The sequence below is a fragment of the Oncorhynchus keta genome, chromosome 12 (assembly GCF_023373465.1).
Source record: "Oncorhynchus keta strain PuntledgeMale-10-30-2019 chromosome 12, Oket_V2, whole genome shotgun sequence".
Lineage (NCBI taxonomy): Eukaryota > Metazoa > Chordata > Actinopteri > Salmoniformes > Salmonidae > Oncorhynchus > Oncorhynchus keta.
The window spans coordinates 2,206,497-2,223,642 of NC_068432.1; the positions used below are offsets into that span (position 1 = coordinate 2,206,497).

Sequence of the window (17,146 nt, forward strand, 5' to 3'; positions counted from 1 at the left end):
TCTCAGTATGTGTTGAGCAATGTAATAAAGTAATGACTGTAATGAGCGTTTAGAGCGCATTCTGGACGCTCTGGCCCAGGAGTAGGGTTGATCTGAGCGTTCTGTCCTCACAATGGCAGTCAAGCACCCAAGCTAACTGGCTAGCTTGCTAGCTACTTGAAGACACAAATGAGAGAACACCTCACTCTGATAATTTTACTCGCCCGAGCAGAGCTGGTTAGGCTGTTTTCATGTTATCCAGAGCGTTGGTGACTGTAACTGTGCTGCTGGCAACAATTTAATTACGATGAAAACTGACATATTCAACAGGTCATATTCAACAGGTGTTGAGCGTTCGTAAATTGCTCAGTTATTCTGCGCTTTGGCACACAGATGAGAGTGCTCTGAAATCGGAGTAGAACTTCAGAGTGAATTTACAAACACAACCTATTGAATTGATTGTTCAAGCCATTCTTAGCTTAGCTAAGTGGTATAGTCGGTGTGCGTTCTTAATGGACATTGTATGAAGTCGTATGATTTCTAGCTTGTAATTTGTTGTGCTAACAAGCTGGCAAGAATTTGCATAGCAACAGCATCAACTTCCGGTAGACAGGAGAAGTGCTAGTACGCTCAACTGAAAGAATACTATTAGTTTACATTATACTAAAATGAACTAATAGGTTGTATATACTCATTAAGTGTGTAGTATACAGTATGTTACATGTAGTATGGGTATTGGAACACAGCTACAGTCTTTTGTTTGGAGTGCTCCGTCCTGATAACGTTGAGGGAGTGTGCACGCCTGAGCACGCATAGAAGTAGGCTTACCTGACATGTTACATGCAAATGTAGGAAAGTGCCTATTTGGCAATGTCTGATTTCTGATTGTCTTAACTCACCATGTCCACCACAAATAAACGGAGCTTCTCAGTCATTTTTTCTTCACCTCACACATTGTAAACTAAGTCTTTTTTTTAACATCCATTACAAATGATAGTTCCTCAGTATTTGAGAAATCTTTCCAACTCTCCTGGCCTCGATAATCGGTGTGAAAGAGCAGTGGGAAACTGAGGGCCCGGAATAGGCTAGTTGATACAATCGATAGGATCCAGTTGATGAATTTATGCAATGTTGCAATTCACCAGTAATAGTCTAAGTCAAGAAAGATAGAAAGGGAGGCAGACATGTGGAGCAGAGAGATGAATGTGATTGAAAGAACCAGAATCTTTATCAGGATATTTTCTTCTGTTTTTATTTGTTGGCTTTGGGCCTATGCATTTACTTAGTTGATGATGGAAGTTATAGGCCTACTGCTGCATTGGCCTATAGGCTATCTCTCTATGCGCTCATTTCTTTAGCTGCCATTGGACCACAGTCTGTCAATGAGTCCATCTGGCAGATGCTGGTGATCACACCTTAGTTGAATTTTAACTTTAAGATTTTTATAATTTTTCTTCAGATTTGTATGATTAACCACTTGACAATGATTTTGAGAAACAAACATTTTATTATTGAAAAGAAACTGTGCATTGTCACGACTTCCAAAGGTGGCTCCCCTTCCTGTTCGGGCGGTGCTCGCCGTCAACGGTCTACGAGCTGCCACTGATTCCCTTTTTCCTTTTCTGTTGGTTATGTCTTATTGGTTTCACCTGTTCCTCGTTTGGGGTTTGGTTTAGGGCTATTTAAGCCTGGTATGCCCGCCTCCTTGTTTCTCTGTTCTGTTGTGTGGATGGTATAGTTTGTATTTTTCCCAGGCTGTTTGGGTCCTGTTTTGGGCCGGTCATTTATTCGCCTGTTCTGGCATGACTATTTATCACCGGAATAAATATGGTTGTCCTTAAACCTCTGCTCTCTGCACCTGACTCCGCACCCACCACTCCCAGTTCCGTAACACGCATCATAACATTCACGCAGATGGGAAGGAATTTTAGGAAAACTGTAAGCTTCCCCAAACTCTAAACTCACAAGCTGCCTGTGGTCTTTACTATTGCACCCAGTTAAGGAAACCTATACTAAATCTGTATTTTGCGGTGTTAGTGAACCCTTTATTAGTCCATATTCCCTATTAAATACGGTTGTTGTGTGACACAACACTAGCCATTCATTTTTACTTGCACAATCATATGTTATGATGGCATAAGATTCAATGGCTCGTCTTATAACAGTTCCAATATGTTATTTCATATGAGCTGTTGGCCTATCGAACTGTGTTAAAACCAAGGACAAAACCAAGTTTTTGTTTTATGCCCTCATTTGCCAACCTCAATGTGTCTGCAATATTTTATCAATACAGCAATTAAGAGTCAGCTGATCAGATTCCAGTCACATCTTCAGTATTTTATTTACTGGAGCGAGTCAGGAGAAATGTCTCTACTGTCGTCTATCCGCTGATGTTCAGACTAGACAATATACGAAAAGGAAAAGATGTTTACTTTCATCACTATGTCAAATTTCTCCAAATGACTTAATAAAAATGCCTTTGAATAAATGACAAGGCATGTATCACACAGTCCCATAAACAATTTATGATAGTGCACTTACAAAAGCCCCTCAGAAAGTTGTGTCTGCTGAAGCAAATAAAGACACAGGCCATAACCACTAAAACATCAATTCATATTCGAGTTTATCTTTATCAATATCTTTATACTGAGTAATGCACATCATTGACCAGGCTTTTTGTTTTGTGTCCTTTGGAAAGATAATAATCTACACCAGCAATCTGCGGATCATCCGGGCCTATCAGAGTGAAGGAAGGACATGGAGACATCCTCAGCTCCCTGGGGGAATGGGCGAGTACTCACAGGGATACCCAAAGCCCTCTGTGCTCACAGGGAGGGGCAGAGCACCGATCGACCGGACAAGGTAATGGTGCCTGACCAGACCATCTTGTGCCTCTCTCTAACCACATTGTCTCATCTCTCTGCCTGCTGACTGTGCACAGATAGTGATGACTACTCAGGTTTCTGATCCTTATGAGCTGGGATACTCTCAGTAATTCCCCATGGTCACTTTTACTGATTGCAGGTTTCTTTCTCTCTCTCTCGCTCTCTCTCTCTCTCTCCTCTCTCTTTCTCTCTCTCCTCTCTCTTTCTCTCTCTCTGTCTCTGTCTCTCTCTCTCTCTTCTCTCTTTCTCTCTCTCCTCTCTCTTTCTCTCTCTCTGTCTCTGTCTTTCCATTCCTAACTCAATTCTCTTTCTCTCACTGGTTTTTCTCTAATTTGTCTCTTTTTCTCTTGTTTTTTGTTGCCTTCTTCGCAATCTCTGTTTGGACCCAGGTCATGTTTCTTTTACTTGTAATATTGCGGCTCGGGTTACAAAACTACCGGTAATTTACCAAAGTTACCGTAATCTTCAGTAATTTTGTTAATCAACAGAAAATCTCTGGTAATCTATCGTAACTTTGGTAATTTGCACTTTAATATCTTTTAGAAAATGTATTAATATAAAGTTTTAATTAGTTATGTGTGTGTCCATATTGTCCATGAGTTTCAAATAGATAGACTGTATGGTTCACCAGAAAATAGCCTATACAGTGCATTTGGAAACTATTCAGACCTCTTGACTTTTTCCACATTTTGTTACGTTACAGCCTCATTCTAAAATGAATTAAATACACTTTTCCCTCATCAATCTACACACAATACCCCATAATGACAAGGCAAAAACTGGTTTTAACTATTCAGACCCTTTGGTGTGAGACTCTAAATTGAGCTCATGTGCATCCTGTCTCCACTGATCATCCTTGAGATGTTTCTACAACTTGATCGGAGTCCATCTTTGGTATACTCAATTGATTGGACATTATTTGGAAAGGCACACACCTGTTTATATAAGGTCCCACAGCTGACAGTGCATGTCAGAGCAAAAACCAAGCCATGAGGTCGAAGGAATTGTCTGAAGAGCTCAGAGACAGGATGGTGTCGAGGCACAGATCTGGGGAAGGGTACCAAAAACTGTCTGCAGCATTGAAGGTCCCCAAGATCACGGTGACCTCCATCATTCATAAATGGAAGACATTTGGGACCACCAATGCCCTTCCTACAGCTGGCCGCCCAGCCAAACTGAGCAATCGGGGGGAGAAGGGCCTTTGTCAGGGAGGTGACCAAGAACCCAATGGTCACTCGGATCGAGCTCCAGAGCTCCACTGTGGAGATGGGAGAACCTTCCAGAAGGACAACAATCTCTGCAGCACTCCACCAATCAGGCCTTTATGGTAGAGCGGCCAGACTAAAGCCACTCGTCAGTAAAAGGCACATGACAGCCCACTTGAAGTTTGTCAAAAGGCACCTAAAGACTCTCAGATTATGAGACACAAGATTCTCTGGTCTGATGAAACCAAGATTGAACTCTTTGGCCTGAATGCCAAGCATCATGCCTGGAGGTAACCTGGCACCATCCTGAGGCAGGGACTAGGAGTCTAGTCAGAATCAAGGGAAAGGTGAACGGAGCAAAATACAAAGAGATGAAAACCTGCTCCAGGGCACTCAGGACCTCAGACTGAGGTGAAGGTTCACCTTCCAACAGGACAACAACCCTAAGCACACAGCCAAGACAAGGCAGGAGTGGCTTCGGGACAAGTCTCTGAATGTCCTTGAGTGGCCCAGCCAGAGCCCAGACTTGAACCCTGGCACCCATCTCTGGAGAGCCCTGAAAATAGCTGTGCAGTGACACTCCAACCTGACAGAGCTTGAGAGGATCTGCAGAGAAGAAAGCGAGAAACTCCCCAAATACAGGTGTGCCAAGCTTGTTGCGTCATACCCAAGAAGACTTGAGGCTGTAATTGCTGCAAAAGGTGCTTCAACAAAGTACTGAGTAAAGGGTCTGAATACTTATGTAAATGTGATATTTCAGTTTTTTTCTTTTTTTTTTTTTACATTTGCACACAAAAAAACAGTTTGCTTTGTCATTATTGGTTATTGTGTGTAGATTTATTAGAGAAAAAAATGATTTAATCAATTGTAGAATAAGGCTGTAACGTAACAAAATGTGTAAAATGTCAAGGGGTCTCCCCTAGAGCGACTTAGAGGAGAAATTAGGGTTAAGTGCCTAGCTCAAGGGCACATCGACAGATTTTTCACCGAGTTGGCTCAGATATTTGAACGAGCGACCTATAGGTTACTGGCCCAACACTCTTAACTGCTAGACTACCTGCTGACCATTTTTGACCTCTGAAACCCGTCCAACAATCAACTTTCTTCACAACTGCCACCCGTTTGACCCCAAAACATTGACAACAAATACATATTTACATTATAAAATAAATTAGTGTGTAAAAATAAAATATTTCATGCTGAAACCCTCATATTAAACGTGAATGTTATTGACTAAGTTGATGGTTTATATTTAGGATAATGTTTTACAGCTTGGTCATTCTATTTTTTTACATTTTTTAAAATCATCTTATTCAATTATTTCATATATTTTAGATGGAATAAGGCCACACATGGGGCTGGACATAATTACAGATGCCTGTGATAATCTGAAGTACCCAAAAGGGCCACTAGATGTCTTGTGATATATTTAATCAAATCCTTGAAAGATACCAACATTCTGGTAGGTTACTGGTAAACTTAGAAAGTTTTCAGTAATATACCTTCCCTTTGCAAACCTAAATTTGCCACACCATTTGATCAATACATTAGTTATGATACAGTATCTTATATGAGTTTACATAGGTGGCAGTGTCCCTCTGTGTTGTTTTTGACACTGTGTGTTTATTTGTGTACCTCCAGCAAGATGCTGCATCCAGCTGCCAGCATTGTGGAGGTTCGGGCTGTCCCCTGCTCTTTGTGCCATGGCAGCTGTCCATACTGGCCAACCGCTTCAACGAGTCTATCAGTGTGCTGTGATGCCAGTCCTGCTACTCTGATGGACTGGAGAGGTGCCAGTCCTGTACCAAATGACACCAACCACTGGCTGTGTGTGCCAATGGTACTGCTGCCTGAGGTAATATCACTGTAATACAAAATGCTTATGATGGGTTTGGGAGCACTGTGTATGTTTTTGGATCCTACCATACATGCAGCCGGCTGAATTATAAAGAATGAATTATAGAGAACAATTTGTGTGTGCAGTGAATATTGCATATGATAAGACAACATATTCACTCTTTTGGTGGTAGCTGGTGCATCTGAGTCCCTACAAAGAAAACATATACCTCCAACTGGTTTCTTCATGACAACATGTCATTTTAAGAAAAATATTGTAAAACCATTGCATTTTATTTTATCCACAAGGCAAGCTGTCCTATCGTCCCCACATTGAGAGAAAACTGCTTTTATCTCCCATGTTATATACAGTGGGGCAAAAAAGTATTTTGTCAGCCACCAATTGTACAAGTTCTCCCACTTAAAAAGACGAGAGAGGCCTGTAATTTTCATCATAGGTACACTTCAACTATGACAGACAAAAATGAGAAGAAAAAAAATCCAGAAAATCACATTGTAGGATTTTTAATGAATTTATTTGCAAATTATGGTGGAAAATAAGTATTTGGTCAATAACAAAAGTTTATCTCAATACTTTGTTATATACCCTTTGTTGGCAATGACAGAGGTCAAACGTTTTATGTAAGTCTTCACAAGGTTTTCACACACTGTTGCTGCTATTTTGGCCCATTCCTCCATGCAGATCTCCTCTAGAGCAGTGATGTTTTGGGGCTGTTGCTGGGCAACACAGACTTTCAACTCCCTCCAAAGATTTTCTATGGGGTTGAGATCTGGAGACTGGCTAGGCCAGTCCAGGACCTTGAAATGCTTCTTACGAAGCCACTCCTTCGTTGCCCGGGCGTTGTGTTTGGGATCATTGTCATACTGAAAGACCCAGCCACGTTTCATCTTCAATGCCCTTGCTGATGGAAGGAGGTTTTCACTCAAAATCTCATGATACATGGCCCCATTCATTCTTTCCTTTACACGGATCAGTCGTCCTGGTCCCTTTGCAGAAAAACAGCCTCAAAGCATGATGTTTCCACCCCCATGCTTCACAGTATGTATGGTGTTCTTTGGATGCAACTCAGCATTCTTTGTCCTCCAAACACGACGAGTTGAGTTTTTACCAAAATGTTCTATTTTGGTTTCATATGACATTCTCCCAATCTTCAGACGGGCCTGGACATGTACTGGCTTAAGCAGGGGGACACGTCTGGCACTGCAGGATTTGAGTCCCTGGCAGCGTAGTGTGTTACTGATGGTAGACTTTGTTACTTTGGTCCCAGCTCTCTGCAGGTCATTCACTAGGTCCCCCTGTGTGGTTCTGGGATTTTTGCTCACCGTTCTTGTGATCATTTTGACCCCACGGGGTGAGATGTTGCGTGGAGCCCCAGATCGAGGGAGATTATCAGTGGTCTTGTATGTCTTCCATTTCCTAATAATTGCTCCCACAGTTGATTTCTTCAAACCAAGCTGCTTACCTATTGCAGATTCAGTCTTCCCAGCCTGGTGCAGGTCTACAATTTTGTTTCTGGTGTCCTTTGACAGCTCTTTGGTCTTGGCCATAGTGGAGTTTGGAGTGTGACTGTTTGAGGTTGTGGACAGGTGTCCTTTATACTGATCGAGCTTGTTCAAACAAGTTCAAACAGGTGCCATTAATACAGGTAATGAGTGGAGGACAGAGGAGCCTCTTAAAGAAGAAGTTACAGGTCTGTGAGAGCCAGAAATCTTGCTTGTTTGTAGGTGACCAAATACTTATTTTTCACCATCATTTGCAAATAAATTCATTAAAAATCCTACAATGTGATTTTCTGGATTTGTTTTCTAATTTTGTCTGTCATAATTGAAGTGTACCTATGATGAAAAATACAGGCCTCTCTCATCTTTTTTAAGTGGGAGAACTTGCACAATTGGTAGCTGACTAAATACTTTTTTGCCCTACTGTACAAAGGTAATTGATGCTTTCATTTTCACTAAGCTTAATAATGAGAGAGAGCGGGAGAAACTGATGGTAATAATGGTGATGGAGAGGCTTTTGGTCAGCTCTGGAGGGAGAAAGAAATGAATTTGTTTATTGTCGTCCTAATTCTGAGGTAATTGCTTCCAGAGTTGTCTTGGGTGAAAATGTATAGAATGGACTCGTGCCTTCTTTTAATTGGCTCATATTAGTCAATTAAATAATCAACTTAGGTTTATAGGCTCCTGTCTTTACTAGTAGAAATTGAGATACACGGGTTGTACAGCAAATATGCATGAAATAAGTTTGTTGATATACAGTTGTTGCTGGAGGTTTCTTAATGGCTTTATCTCAGCTGAACACACACATAACTGTAGTGCCAAAAAGTAAAAGAGCTGGTCTTATTCATTGCCTCTCCTCTTTGTGGGGAAATTGCTGCATCAGAGCATTGAGCTGCTGCTCTTCCAGGGAATCCTGCAGCATGGAGAGCTACTGTAGCTGCAATAATTATGTGAGGTTCTGTCAAAGCGGCAGAGGTGTGACTAATTGCCTCGTTAGCTCCCCAAGAAATTGTATTGATTAATTGTGTTCACCTGTACTGTATTTAAGCCTTGTTTCTTTTTGTTTGAGGGACGGCTGCCCACAGGAGGGAATACAGGCCAGAGGTAATGGTTATTTCAAGGAGCATGGAGGTAATGGAGTCTGAAACGTTGGAAGTTATGGGAAAGAAGATGGACTCCTGCCCCCTTTTGTTTCTGTTCAAATCAAATCCAATTTTATTTGTCACATACACATGGTTAGCAGATGGTAATGCGAGTGTAGCGAAATGCTTGTGCTTCTTGTTACGATAATGCAGTAATAACCAACGAGTAATCTATCCTAACAATTTCACAACAACTACCTTATATACACAAGTGTAAAGGGATGAAGAATATGTACATAAAAGATATATGAATGAGTGATTTTACAGAACGGCATAGGCAAGATGCAGAAGATGGTATCGAGTACAGTATATACATATGAGATGAGTAATGTAGGGTATGTAAACATATAAAAGTGGCATTGTTTAAAGTGGCTAGAGATACATGTATTACAAAAAGATGGCAAGATGCAGTAGATGGTATAGAGTACAGTATATACATATTAGATGAGTAATGTAGGTTTATGTAAACATTATATTACGTGGCATTGTTTAAAGTGGCTAGTGATACATTTTTTACACCAACTTTTCCAATATTAAAGTGGCTGGAGTTGAGTCAGTATGTTGGCAGCAGCCACTCAATGTTAGTGGTGGCTGTTTAACTGTCTGATAGAAGCTGTTTTTCAGTTTCTCGGTCCCTGCTTTGATGCATCTGTACTGACCTCGCCTTCTGGATGATAGCGGGGTGAACAGGCAGTGGCTCGGGTGGTTGTTGTCCTTGATGATCTTTATGGCCTTCCTGTGACATCGGGTGATGTAGGTGTCCTGGAGGGCAGGTAGTTTGCTCCCGGTGATGCATTGTGCAGACCTCACTACCCTCTGGAGAGCCTTACGGTTGTGGGTGGAGCATTTGCCGTACCAGGCGGTGATACAGCCAGACAGGATGCTCTCGATTGTGCATCTGTAAAAGTTTGTGAGTGCTTTTGGTGACAAGCCAAATTTCTTCAGCCTCCTGAGGTTGAAGAGGCGCTGCTGCGCCTTCTTCACCATGCTGTCTGTGTGGGTGGACCAATTCAGTTTGTCCGTGATGTGTACGCAGAGGAACTTAAAACTTACTACCCTCTCCACTACTGCCCCGTCGATGTGGATAGGGGGGTGCTCCCTCTGCTGTTTCCTGAAGTCCACGATCAACTCCTTTGTTTTGTTGACGTTGAGTGTGAGGTTATTTTCCTGACACCACACTCTGAGGGACCTCACCTCCTCCCTGTAGGCCGTCTCGTCGTTGTTGGTAATCAAGCCTACCACTGTAGTGTCGTCTGCAAACTTGATGATTGAGTTGGAGGCGTGCATGGCCATGCAGTCGTGGGTGAACAGGGAGTACAGGAGAGGGCTCAGTGTGCAGTGTGGCTGCGATTGCGTCGTCTGTGGACCTATTGTGGCGGTAAGCAAATTGGAGTTGGTCTAGGGTGTCAGGTAGGGTGGAGGTGACATGGTCCTGACTAGTCTCTCAAAGCACTTCATGATGACGGAAGTGAGTGCTATGGGGCGGTAGTCGTTTAGCTCAGTTACCTTAGCTTTCTTGGGAACAGGAACAGTGGTGGCCCTCTTGAAGCATGTGGGAACAGCAGACTGGGATAAGGATTGATTGAATATGTCCGTAAACACACCAGCCAGCTGGTCTGCGCATGCTCTGAGGACGCGGGTGGGGATGCCGTCTGGGCCTGCAGCCTTGCGAGGGATAACACGTTTAAATGTTTTACTCACTTCGGCTGCAGTGAAGGAGAGTCCGCAGGTTTTGGTAGCGGGCCGTGTCAGTGGCACTGTATTGTCCTCAAAGCGAGCAAAGAAGTTGCTTAGTCTGTCTGGGAGCAAGACATCCTGGTCCGCGACGGGGCTGGTTTTCTTTTTGTAATCCATGATTGACTGTAGATCCTGCCACATACCTCTTGTGTCTGAGCCGTTGAATTGTGATTCTACTTTGTCTTTATACGGATGCTTAGCATATTTGCTTGCCTTGCGGAGGGAATAGCTACATTGTTTGTATTGGGTCATGTTTCCGGTGTTTGAAGTGTGGAATCAGATTGGTTGGACCAGCGTTGAACAGAACGGGAGCTTCCTGTTTTAGTCTCTGTCTATAGGCAGGGAGCAACAAAATGGCGCCGTGGTCAGCTTTTCCGAAAAGAGGGCGGGGGAGGGCCTTATATTAGTCGCGGAAGTTAGAATGACAATGATCCAGGGTTTTACCAGTCCTGGTAGCACAATTGATATGCTGATAGAATTTAGGGAGTCTTGTTTTCAGATTAGCCTTGTTAAAATCCCCAGCTACAATGAATGCAGCCTCAGGATATGTGGTTTCCAGTTTACATAGAGTCAAATAAAGTTTGTTCAGGGCCATCGATGTGTCTGCTTGTGGGGAAATATATGTGGCTGTGATTATAATCGAATAGAATTCTTTTGGTAGATAATGTGGTCGACATTTGAATGTGAGGAATTCTAAGTCAGGTGAACAGAAGGACTTGAGTTCCTGTATGTTGTTATGATCACACCACGTCTCGTTAATCATAAGGCATACCCCCCCGCCCCTCTTCTTACCAGAAAGATGCTTGTTTCTGTCGGCGAAATGTGTGAAGAAACCAGCTGGCTGTACCGACTCCGATAGCGTGTCTCGAGTGAGCCATGTTTGAAGCAAAGAACATTACAGCCTCTTACGTCTCTCTGGAATGCTACCTTTGCTCGGATTTGATCAACCTTGTTGTCAAGAGACTGGACATTGGCGAGTAGTATGCTCAGGAGCGGTGCGCGATGTGCCCGTCTCCGGAGCCTGACCAGAAGACCGTTTCGTCTGCCCCTTTTACGGCATCGTTGTTTTGGTTCGCCGGCTGGGATCCGATCCATTGTCCTGGGTGGTGGGCAAAACACAGGATCCGCTTCAGGAAAACCGTATTCCGGGTCGTAATGATGGTGAGTTGACGTTGCTCTTATATCCAGTAGTTCCTCCCGACTGTATATATTTAAACCTAAGATTACCTGAGGTACCAATGTAAGAAATAACACGTAAAAAAAAACAACAAAAATAATGCATAGTTTCCTAGGAACGCCAATTGAGGTGGCCATCTCTGTCGGCGCTGGAAGTAATTGTGTTTGGTGATAGGAAACTGAGGCTTTCTGAAGGCCTTGGAGCGTTCACCAAATTGTGCCGTAAAATGGTTGGTCACAATGCTCATTAGTGACATCTGCTGGTCCGCTTTAAATAGCAGCATTTGATTATAAGATGTTTTTTCAACTGTATTAATCAAAACTCTGTTGCACAGAGTTGCAATACCAGGTTTGCATCTTACATCATGCTTGAATTTTTTGCCTTCGTGTTTACTAATTTTCATAAACTGGATCTATGGTAGAATTAGGATGGTTAAGACAGAAGCGTATTCTATATGAAATAATAATGATTATTTGAACAACAATGTGCAGAAAGTGGGGTTTCACATGAAACAATTTTCAAAATAGTGTACCTTGACCAGGATCCGACCCCATACCCTCACATCCCTGAATATCCCACAGTTCCCTACTAAAACCTGCCAAGCTACCAGTCAGAAGAAACTAGCAGTAAAAAATCCTAACTATATTTGTAAGTACTGTACAGTGTCTAGTAGAGGTCGGTGTTTGAAAGCGGCTTGGAATCTAAGAAAGCACCGGAACCACGGCGAAAACAGTGGGATCTCGCATTTTGCAGCACGCAGTTTGAAAAAGCACGTGATCAAAAGAAGCTTGGGACATCATTGATGACGTGCATCTGATAGTGATACACTGCTTTGATCTTGAACGCATCCCCCGGCGCTCCAGAATCGAACATAACATCACTAGTTGAGTTATTTGGTACGTTTAACATTCGCATGTTTTATTTATTGTGTTCTTGGGCCAACCAGAGGGGTATCCTATGAAAGCAAGCTCGATCTACTCAGGGTTTTCTAAAGCTAACCAGCTTCAGTTAGCATCACATTCCAGCTCAGGCTTCATCTGTACTAAGACGGTGGATATTGGTTGTCCGGCTGCCGCTAACTCTAGCAGGCTTTTAACTGCATGTGCATGTCACACATGGCTAGTCAAACGCTGAACTCTTCATTGAGACAATGCTGAAACATCAATCCATGGGCGAGTCAGTGCTTTTGCTGACTTTTGTGTGCACAACCACAAGCACCTTATTTCACGCTCCTATCGATAAAATAATTTATTTAGCTAAGTCATACAAGTGTTAATGTGCGTGAAGTGTAAGATGCATTACTGTTTTTTAATCCACAAAAAAAACATTTGATTAATAAAAATTTTAATCAGTCGTCTTCCTCAAATGAAGAGGATGGGGATCTTAATTTCATTGGACCTCAACTCAGCTCAGTCATTTCATTTAGGGTGAGTGGAGATATCTTTGAGTTGGCCTGCCCCGGAGTAGGTTAGTTCTGAAGAATTCGTTGCTATAGAAATGTACCAAATTAATTTGACTTGGTAAAAATCTGTTTTATGGACCTAACTTGCTTACAACTTTTTCCATGTGGTTTCTTCCTTCATAGACTCCATGAAATGATGACCTAAGTTTTGGTCAAATTATTCATTTTGTGTATGATTTCCTAGAAACAAGGATGGCTTAACTTACCCCTTTGGTTCGATTTACCCCACTCTTCCCTACTGAAGACATTGTTGTCTCTGTGCTGGAACCTGGCCAAAGACACTCAGCTTGGACAATTTTCCTAAAAAGTATCCTATGGTAGTGCCCCTAGGTTAACAATGTTCAGAGCAGACCATGTTTTTTGTTTGCTGTACCACATACCATTTATATGGAATTGTTTTTAAAATATCATACCAAGGATCATTTAGCTATTTGATTTGGAATTTTAAGACCCCTTGAACCTTGAAGTAAAAAAAATATACAGTATACGTATAAAACGTGTATTAGACCATTGAATAACAGGTTCACTACATGGAACAACAGACAGTCCCAAACAAATATCAAAAGGACGTTTGTTCTGAAGTGTCTCTCCTATATCTGAGAGATATAAGAAAGATCAGGAACCATTATTATTATATATATTTTTTTTACATGTATTTAACACCATAGTTTTGGCATTAAACAGTCTCCATATATACTTCCAGTAATTTTTTAAGCTGATAGCGGAGGACCTTCAGATGAGTTTTGTGAGATCTGTGGGCGTCCTAGAGCAAAACAACCAACAAGTACAGTACCGATCAAAAGTTTTAGAACACCTACTCATTCAAGGGTTTTTATTTATTTTTACTATTTTCTACATTGTTTAATAATAGTGAAGAGATTTTCCTGATGATAAACAAATTATACTGTAGTCCCACTAAGTGAAAACCAGATGGGATGGCATATCGCTGCAGAATGCTGTGGTAGCCATGCTGGTTAAGTGTGCCTTGAATTCTAAATAAATCACTGACAGTGTCACTGGCAAAGCACCCCCACACCATAACACCTCCACCTCCACGCTTCACGGTGGGAAATACACATACGGAGATCATCCGATCACCCACACCGCGTCTCACAAAGACACATTTCCACCGGTCTAATGTCCATTGCTCGTGTTTCTTGGCCCAAGAAAGTATCTTCTTAATATTAGTGTCCTTTAGTAGTGGTTTCTTTGCAGCAAGTCGACCATGAATGTCTGATTCACATAGTCTCCTCTGAACAGTTGATGTTGAAATGTGTATGTTACTTGAACTCTGTGAAGAATTTATTTGGGCTGCAATTTCTGAGGCTGGTAACTCTAATAAACATGTCCTCTGCAGCAGAGGTAACTCTGGATCTTCCTTTCCTGTGGTGGTCCTCATGAGAGCCAGTTTCATCATAGCACTTGATGGTTTTTGTGACTGCACTTGAAGAAATGTTCAAAGTTCTTGAAATGTTCCGTATTAACTGTCTTAAAGTAATGATGGACTGTTTTTTCTCTTTCTAATTTGTGCTGTCCCTGCCATAATATTGACTTGGTCTTTTACCAAATATGCCTATCTTCTGTATACCACCCCTACCTTGTAACAATACAACTGATTGGTTCAAACGCAAGAAGGAAAGACATTTCACAAATTCACTTTTAAGAAGGCACACCTGTTAATTGAAATACACAAAAAATAAGAAGAAATATGAAGAACACAATAAGTAAGCAAGCAAGCATACTATATACAGGGTCAGTTTCAATACCATATTTACAATGTGCAGGGATACTGGAGTAATGGAGGTAGATATGTATAGGGTTAAGGTGACTAGGCAAGGGGCTATATAATAAACAGAGTAGCAGCAGTGTGTATGTGAGTAGGTGTGCGTGTGTGTAGAGTCAGTATAAATGTATGTGCATGTGCGTTTGTGAGCAAATTATGGAGTGAGTGTGTGTGTGAGTGTGAAGGGCCCTGTGAGTGTGCATAGAGACAGGGCAAAAATAAAAATGTCAAAGATACAAGGTTAACTCAGATAGTCTGTGTATCTATTTTGTTAGCTATTTATCATTCTTATTGCTTGGGGATAGAAACTGTTCAAGAGTCTGTTGTTGTCAGACTTGATGCACCGATACCGCTTGTAATGCATAATCAGAGAGAATAGTCTTTGGCTTGGGTGGGTGGAGTCTTTAACGATTCTCCGGGCCTTCCTTCCACACTGCCTGATACAGATGTCTTGGAAGGCAGCTCGGCCCCAGTGATGTACTGGGGTATCCACACAACCCTCTGTAGTGCCATGCGATCGGGGGTGGTGCTATTGCCATACCATGCAGTGATGCAGCCAGTCAAGATGCTCTCAGTGGTACAGCTGTATAACTTTCTGAGTATTTGAGGGACCATGCCAAACCTTCTCAACCTCCTGAGGGGGAAGAGGTGCTGTCACGCATTCTTCAAGACTATGCTTGTGTATTTGGATCCTTTTAAGTCTTTTGTGATTTGGACACAGAGGATCTTGAAGCTCTTGTCCTGCTCTACTGCAACCCTGTTGATGTGGATATTTTGACTCTGCAGAGGTCATAGAGGGAATTATTGTACTTGTTGCTGTCCTCAGACTTAGCCTCAGGGTCCTCTATGATAGCTCTGTGTGCGGTAGCCCTGTCCTTTAGTTTAGTGACAACCTTGGTGTTAATCCATGGCTTTTGATTGGGGTAGCAGTGTGCCCTCACCGTGGGGACAATGTCGGCCGATGCATTTTCTAATGAAGCCAATGATGGAGGTGGTTACCTCGTCAATGTTATCAGCGGAGTCTGAAAACATATTCCAATCAGCGCTAGCAAAGCAGTCCTGTAGCATAATATCTGATTCTGGTGATTGCAATATATAACTTTTTGGGCTACCTGACAAAATTGACATTGAAATAAGGGGATACCTAGTCAGTTGTACAACTGAATGGGTACAACTGAACGCATCTACTGCATTTAACCCAATCCCTCTGAATCAGAGAGTTGTGGGGGGCTGCCATAATCAACATCCACATCTTCGCCACCCGGGGCCTTGCTCAGGGGAAAACGACAGATTTTTTACCTTGTCAGCTCAGTGATTGTCAGCAACCTTCTGGTTACTGGCCCAATGCTCTAACCACTAGGCTACCTGACGTATTATAGATCTGTCATTCTCATTGAAAGCAAGTCTAAGAAGCAGTAGATCTGTTCTATGTGTGCTATTTCTATGCTTCCTGTTCTTAAGTTTAATTTTTGTGTCTTTTACTTTCAGTTTTGTGCACAAGATTCAAACAGCTAAAAATACAATATTTTGGTTATGGAAAAGGCATTTATACAATTTAACCGAAACTTCTTATTTCCATCATAGCTGTCGTAATTTAAAAAATAATTGGTATGACTTTACTCACATAAAAACTGTGGATGGAAACGTGGTTACTTCTAGAGACGACTTTTCTATTGTTGAACATCTTCTTTTGCTGGCAATGAAATATTCTATTGGCAGAAAACCAAGTTTTCATGAATGGAAATTTGAGAGAAAAAGACTCCTGGCCAGGTAAAGTACTTTGTTCAAGCCACTTTAAGCTGGTTTGGGACATTGCAAAGTATTTGATATGTAAATGACAACAAGTCACCTGATTATGTCAGGACCATCATCAACATGTAATATTTCTCATTGAGAGTAAATGACTGTTCAGATCAGTAGCTCGATATTTAAGGTAGGCCTATTACAAATACCTGGTCTATTCCATATGGCTACAGAAAGTATTTATACCTCTTGACTTATTCCACATGTTGTTGTTGTGTTACAGCCTGAATTAAAAATGTATAACATTTTTGTTCCTCCCCCATCTACACACAATATAATGACAAAGTGAAAACATGTTTTTAGACATTTTAGCTAATGTATTGGAAATGAAATACAGACTTGTATTCGCAACCATTTGCTATGACACTCAGCTCAGATGACAGCTCAGAGGCATCCAATTTCCTTTGACCTTCCTTGAACTTTATTGGAGTGCACCTGTTGCTAATTCAATTGTTTGGACATGATTTGGAAAGAAACACACCTGTCTACATAAGGTCCCACTGTTGACAGTGCATGTCAGAGCAGAAACTATACAATGAAGTCCATGTCTGTAGATCTCTTAGATAGAATTGTGATGAGACATATATACGAGTAAGGGTATTAAACAATTTCTAGA

General features: G+C 41.8%; 1 long non-coding RNA gene across 1 annotated transcript in view; it reads left to right on the top strand.

Moving 5' to 3' along the window:
* The first annotated feature begins 2,156 nt into the window (after positions 1-2,156).
* Positions 2,157-17,146, top strand: part of LOC118390861 (uncharacterized) — a 31,770-nt gene continuing 16,780 nt past the window's right edge. Inside the window, exons 1-2 of the long non-coding RNA XR_004827028.2 lie at positions 2,157-2,841; positions 5,711-5,924. This is a non-coding gene — a long non-coding RNA (uncharacterized LOC118390861). The remainder of the gene's footprint in view (positions 2,842-5,710; positions 5,925-17,146) is intronic.